Source organism: Triticum dicoccoides, chromosome 3B (genome assembly GCF_002162155.2).
Source record: "Triticum dicoccoides isolate Atlit2015 ecotype Zavitan chromosome 3B, WEW_v2.0, whole genome shotgun sequence".
Classification (NCBI taxonomy): domain Eukaryota; kingdom Viridiplantae; phylum Streptophyta; class Magnoliopsida; order Poales; family Poaceae; genus Triticum; species Triticum dicoccoides.
This window is the reverse complement of record NC_041385.1, coordinates 582,757,734-582,765,350: the sequence shown is the minus strand read 5'-3', so window position 1 is coordinate 582,765,350 and position 7,617 is coordinate 582,757,734.

Below are 7,617 nucleotides of genomic sequence, written 5' to 3'. Positions count from 1 at the left end.
CATCTCCCCTCCCAAGCCCTAGGAGCCCCTCGCTGCACCGTGCGGACGGTCATGCGTCACCTTTCTGTTCCTCGCCGCCACTAGTCGAGGAGGACGCGTCGGTGTTCTGCTCCTTGCCGCGACGCGACGCGTCACCATTCCGTTCCTCGCCGCCACTAGTCGAGGAGGACGCGTCGGCGTTCCACTCCTCGCCGCGACGCGTCGAGGTGGACGCATCGGTGTTCTCAATCTCGCCGGCACGCGCGTCGAAGGACGCGTCGGCTCCCCGCTACGAGGAGAACGCCGCGCCGCCCGCCGAGCCCCCCATCCTTGAGGAGCTTTGGAAAGAAATGGATGTCGCCTTGTGGGAGGCTTTGCCTCCAGCAGAGCGCGCCAAAATAGAGGCGGAGAAGAAGGCCGAGGAAGAGAAGTGCACCGCGCAACAAGCTTTCTGGGAGATCTATGTCGCGTCCGAGAGAGTCAAGCAATTGGTTCTTTGGCAGAAGGCTCGTGCGAGGGCCGTGAGGGTGGCGGAGGACGCCCGTGCCGACGCCCTGAGTGCAGTCGGGCCCAAGCGCCTCATCTACGCTTGGCGGTACGTGGACCGGGTGCATGCTTCCAGCCAGGAGGAGTACCTGTTGGCGCCGGATCACCACATCGGTGAGATCACTCTCGCCCGCCGGCAAGCCGCCAATCATCACCTCACGAGTTGCGAGGCTGAGGAAGAGGCGTTGTGTCGGTGCGCTGGGAAATGGCCGTGCACCAGGGCACTCGTGGCGCGCCGCAAGCGCTCCTGCGAGCGCCGTGGCTTTTAGGAGGAGTATAATTTTTGTTTCGTAAGGCGATCTCATTAGTTTTGGGACGCAAATGATAAATCCCTAACATTCAGGAATTTTTAACATCCTTAATTAAGTATGTAAAAGGGAAAGTTTGGAAACGTTGTGTATTATTACGCATTTTGCAAGTACGTGCATATAGCACAAACTTTACTATATACTATCGGACTACACGTCTCTCTTGATATATGCTTGCAGACTGTGCTACTCCCTTCGTCCAGGTCAATAAGTCATCTTTGGTTGTGCACGGTGACCAAGAAGGAGGGAAGACTTGTACACCTAGACGGAGGGAGTACTACTATTACTTATGTACGTGCAAATGCACGTTTGAACATTACGATGCGGTTTTTGTAAAAGTGGAAAAACAGCACTAGTCAAGCTTGTGAAACGATTCAATGCAAAACAAATACAAAAATGCTCGTTTGATTGTTTACTTTTAGCTTCCTTCTCTGTGGTTATTTCTCTGTGCACCATGACCAAGGAAGAGGAGAAAACAAGAAACGTTAATGTTTATTTGCTAATTAATAGTATTGCATGCAATGAACTAACCATTGCATGTCGTGTTTGATATCTCAATTCATTAAAAGCATGCACACTCTTTATCTCTTATTGGTTGATATGTCAAGAAACAAGAAACGAGGTAGAAGTTAATGCATCGCGCCTAAGTGTTTTTGGATTATTTGGTTTTCGTAAGATGACTTACACACCTAGATGCACCGTGCCTAAGTGTTTTGACTAACATTTTATCAGTTAAATATTTGGTCAAAATTTAGCACAAATTACAATAGATTAGAATATACTACTATTTTGCATCGAAGTTTGTAACTATTTTAGATTAGAATATACTACTCCTCCGGTGCTAGTAGTAGAGCAGAGTCCTACTCTTCTACTCTACTCTAGCAAGCTAGGGCATAGTACTGTAGTAGGTACTGTAGGGAGTACCAGTACTGTGATCACTCAAGCAAGTTGTCTGGCATTGATATGACCCTACGCTGCTCGTATGTGTCTCGTAAGTCAAGCAGCGTGCTGTAGTCATCATCACCTGTCCACTTCCCGCAACACATATTTGCTTCTCCATCTTCGTCCGCACATAATCTCGTCCAAGCTTCCATCCCGCTAAGGCGCCACCCCCCCTCGTCCGAAACCCAAGCACTAACAATGGCAGAACCGAGCAGTGTCCGCCGAAAGAATGGCTGGAATTCGCTCCCCACAGAGGTAATCAAGCTCATTGTTTCGCGTGTGGACAATCTCAGTACCATGCCGCTCGCCGCATGCTCGTCGGGGCTGTACCGTTTACTCAAAGCCCTCAGGCCGGAGCTTTTTAAGCCAGCTCCTAGCTTGCTGATGCCGCCTGATCTTCAGAAACAGCGTGTCACGCAGCATAACGATCGTAGGGTGGCGAGGATCAACCCCCTTCACTATGATCCGATCCCCGTCAGCCTCAACTACAATAACGGTATGTACTGGGTTGGCATGAACACGTCTTGGATGGTGCTCGTCGACGGTCGCGGCAGCTGGATGCTCGTGGCGGTCTACACCCGGCGATTGATCCCCCTTCCTTCGATTAACACTGCACTGCTTTGGCACCGCGGCCCAGAATACTCGGAATCTTACAGTAGCCAAGATGATACCAAGTTTGATTTGCTCAAGGTTGTAATCTGCCAAGTGCCCACAAGATCTGGGAATTATAAAGATTTCAGGCTAATTGCGTTCTTCAACCGCGGTCTCGCCTATCTGATAGGTCACTGCGGTAAGTGGATAAATCTGCACGTCCATCATAGGATCATACATCCTCCATGGTTCTCTGATGCCATTGAACACAAGGGCTTCATTTACGCTGTTGACTCCTTCTATGGCTGGACGTATTGCTGGCCTACTCCAGTCATCGCTACAAACGGCTGTTACAGCAGTATGTTACTTTCCTATGATATCATGATGGCTTGCTTATATTACTGTCAACATTTACTGAAAAAATATTCATGCTCATAACATGCTGTTCTTAAGATTGACTAAATCAAGAGCCCTTTTTTATTTGACTCCAACTTGATATGATGTTGTAGGCCGCCTGGTGTCCCTACCATTCCTAATCTCAGAACCTTTCAAAGAAAAGCGGCATGGCAGTTGCAAGTGGTTCCTGGCTCGATCAGACGACGGTGAAAGATTGATGATTGTTCGCACGTACCGGACGTGTTGTTTCGCGGAATACAATCACAGTCACTTCAAGGTCTTTGAGTAGGATCCCAGCATCTCTGGGCCTTCAGGAATTTTTGACTGGAGGCTGGTAAGTAGCCTTGGCACACGCTCTCTGTTTGTCGGACTGAATTATCCGATTAACCAGGAGATAACCGACGGCAAGGATCATGACGACAGCGCGGTTTCGTTTATCAGGCAAAACTGTGTGTACACAGCGTACCATGCATCTCTGCATGCATCATACCCTGATATGTGCTGCCACGCTCTGCAGCCTAGAGTAGGAGAGAGGGTCGCAAGTATCAGACAACCTGCTGGCTGGAGTTTCCCCCGTTAGGCACCCATCTGGTTCAAGACATCAGCCAATCCCCACAGCTTAATAAATAGTAACGTCTAACTGAGCCAGTTAGTTAGATGTGTACACTTGGTGTAGTAGGATCTTTATTTAGTTTGATGCATACACTTGTTATTTTTTGGTAGCCCTTTTGTAATGATGGCTGATGTTTGGTTTGGAAGAGAGAGCTGCGTCTTCACTCTTCTGGCCTGCTTACTGCTTCTGTTGCACCCCCAGCCCTGGTTGTTGCTGCTGCTGTTTTCAATGTACAATCGGTAGTATATTTTGTTTGTTGGTTGAATATAAATGTGTTGTTAGAACGACAAACACAATGTTTTGGAAGTCGTTGCACGGTTCAATCCTTTAGTGCCCCGTACCGTACGTAGCTCATAATATTTTTCGTATGAAACACATTTTCCACTTGTTGATAACATGCATCCCACTGATGAAGGCCCAATAGAGAAGCCCATAATTAACTGGAAGGGACGCTCTCACATGAATCCGTCCCAGGTACATGCTCATGGTCCCCTAAACATAAATAAGTAAATAAATAAATAAAGCTAAATGCTCATGCACCAGTTCTTTGGAAAATAGGTAGCCCAGTATTTCTTTTTGAAGAATACCCAAGCTAGGCCTATTTGTTTTCTCCAAATTACTGGGCTGCAAATCTTTCAAGACGAGCAAATGGGATATTAGTTTTTTTTTAATTTTGTTCTTCACTGATATCTTATATGTATTTCATTGGATTTAACATGACATAGTACTAACTTATTTTTAAATTTGTTTTAGTATGGCTATTAATTTTTGGATTAATAATACTTCGTTCCCCAGCAAAAATTTCCCACATATTTAGTTAATTTTTTGACCCTGGTACTGACCAGAAAATGGCCGGCAATTCTAAAAATAGAAAACGGGCTGCAATAAATTCCATATGAATTAGAAAATGAGTAAAAATTATAAAAATAATAGAAAATGGGTTGTACACACCACAGATTTTGAGGCTGACTTGTTTACGCAAGGCTTTGTCAGTGAACACACGATTCTAGCCGTCGTGCTTCTTCAATCTCTGATCTTCCTGCTCCAGCCGCCTAAACTAGCGCCGGCGGGACTGCCTGCTCCCTCCTCTTGTGGCCTGCTGTGATGCCGGGCAGGCTTCCCCGGCCCACCCTACTCCCTTCGCTGGCCTGGCCGCACGCAATCAACTGCCTCCTTATTACGCGAAAAAAATGATTCCTCCCACTGACATCTGGGGCGCACTGGTTGGGAGGCTGACCTGTGGGCCTACTACGTTGACGCGTACGCAGGGCTTGTCAACTTAGTCAACAAATGATTCTAGCAGCAGTAACCGTTGGATTTGAATCGAACGATCCTGCTGCTTCTTCAATCGCTGCTCTTCTTGCACCAGCCGCCCAAACCAGCGCCGGGGAGACCGCCTGCTCCTGCCTCCAGTGGCCGGCTGTGCTGCTGTTGAGGCCTCATCGCCCCCTACTACTCCCACCGCTAGCCAGGCCCTGCGGCGACGGCGGCCTCACACCGCAGCCGAACCAGTGAACCCTGGTACTCCTCTCCGCGTGGGCATCCACTGCCGCGTCTTCCCCGGCTCCGCGTCATCCCCTTCCTAGGCCTCGCCGTCGTCCACCGCCTTGGTGCTCTCGGCGCGGCGTGGTCAATGTGGTCAATGACATTCCATCGGGAGAGTACTGTACGTGTAGAGTCTGACAGCTGGGTCCACGGCCACAACCCAGTTTTTCTGTGATTTGCCAAGTAAGTCGTTTTGTCAGGCCTGTTGGGCTGCAAATCTTTCAAGACGAGGAGAGCTTTCATTCGGCTGGCCGAGAAAATGGCCCATCAGTAATGAGAAATGGGTTGTACATTTTTTAAACACATCACACCGACAGTTAGTTTCAAATATCTTCTTTTTCATTTCGAGATTTTAAATTACATTAATTTTTATGCGTGGAGAATTTGTTGGATTTTATATTGATATACATTTATTTTTAAAATCAGTTTGAATGTGAGTCGAAATTTCGGGATTAAAAATAGTTCGGACCGCACCGAAATATGCAAAATTTCATATAAGTTTTTAACCGTGGCCACGATATGGGCGGTAATGCTAACAAAAAGAATATGGGCTCCAAAAAAACCTTAAGAATTAGCAAATGGGCTGTAAATTATGAAAAATAATGGCAGATGGGATGTATGCTATTTTCCACAGATTTGAGGCTTTCCTAAAAAAAGATTGACGCACAAGCAGTGATTGTTGGATGGCCATCCAACGGCCGTCGTGCTTCTTCAATCTCTGCTCTTCCTGCTCCAGCCGCTCAAACAAGCACCGGCGGGACTACCTGCTCCCTCCTCCCGCGGTCGGCTCTGATAGCTCGGACCCACCAGTTATATCTTCGTACGCAAGGAAGTGCCTCCTTATTACGCACAAAAAAATGAATACTCCCCCTGTTAGCCGGGACCCAGTATAGTGGCAGGCTGACTTGTGGGACTACTAAGTTGACAGGGATGGAGGGCTTTGTCAACTTAGTCAATATGCACGATTCTAGCTCCAGTGACCGTACGATGTCCATCCAACGGCCGTAGTGCTTCTTAAACCTCTGGTCTTCTTGCTCCACCCGCCCAAACCAGCGCCGGTCGTGCCTCGTGCTCCTGCCTCCCGTGGCCGGCTGCGATGCGACGGAGGCCTCACCACCCCCTACTACTCCCACCGCTGGCCAGGCCATCCCTCTATTCACCCACACCCCCTGTTATTCTGCGGTGACGGCAGCCTTACACCACAGCGAACTAGTGAACCCTCGTACTCCTCTACGCGTGGGCATCCACTGCCGCGTCTTCCCCGGCTCCGTGTCGTCCCCTTCCTAGGCCTCGCCGTTGTCCACCGCCCTGGTGCTCTCGGCGCGGCGTGGTCAACATGGTCAAGGAACGGCTTCCACCGGACGTGGACTGTACGTGGAGAGGCTGACAGCTGGGTCCACGGCCGCAGCAAGGAAGTGCCTCCTTATTACGCGCAAAATAATTATTCCTCCACCTGACAGCGGGGACCCACCAGACGGGCCACCATATTTAGCGAAAAATGTTTCCCCCCTGACTGCTGGGACCCACCAGCTACACCTTCGCATGCAAGGAAGTGCATCCGGGCAAAAAAACAAAACGATTCGCCCCCCTGACTGCTAGGACCCACCAGCTACATCTTCGAACGCAAGGAAGTGCGTCCGGGCAAAAAAACGATTCGCCCCCCTGACTGCTGGGACCCACCTGCTACATCTTCGCACGCAAAGGAAGTGCGTCCGGGCAAAAAAACGATTCGCCCCTCTGACTGCTGGGACCCACCAACTACATTTTCGCATGCAAGGAACTGCCTGACAGTCGGGACCCACCTGGTCAAAGCGTACGTAGCGTTGTCATTCTGGTCGCGAACTTGTACGTACATATATACTAGTCGATGTAGAGGTGCGCACGTGTCGTAGTAGAGGCGCGTATGTGTCGTAGTAGAGGCGCGCACGTAGCATGTACACGTACGTACAGCGGCTAGGGTGCAAGAAAGAAAATACGGCCACGTATGTGTACATACAGGTGGGGTCTCGAACGCCTAGTCACGCATACGTACGGCGAGGGCTCGTGTTCATGGGGAGGCAACGGAATGTGTTGTGTTCATGGGGAGGCAAAGGAATGCGTCGTGTTCATGGGGAGGCAACGGAATCCGTCATGTTCATCGGGAGGCAATGGAACGCGTGGGAGCCAACCGGCTTGGACGGAACAGGCGATGGAAACGAGGCCTGGCGTACCGCAGAAGGAGGAAACGGACCTCCTACGGTCGAAAGGGGGTCCTGTTGATCGGGAGGGGTGTGGCGTACCACAAAACGGATAAAACGGACTTGTGTTGGAGCGCTACGGTCGAAACGGGGGTCCTGTTCATCGGGAGGGGTGTGGCGTGCCGCAAAATGGACGAAACGGACTTGTGTTGGAGCGCTACGGTCGAAAGGGGGGAGGTGTGTGGCGTACCGCAAAACGGGACTCCATGGGATACTGTTCATCTCCACCGTCGACCTCCTCCAGCCTCCACGGGCTATCGTCGACCTCCTCCAGCCTTCACGGGCTCCTGTTCATCTAGCCTCCACCGCACTCTACTCCACCGGCTACTGTTCAACCACCCCTCCACACGGGCACCCCTCCACCGTCAACTGTTCATCCAGCCCTCCACACCACGGGGTCCTGTTCAACCACCCCTCCACGGCCACCCCTCCACCGTCTACTGTTCATCCAGCCCTCCAC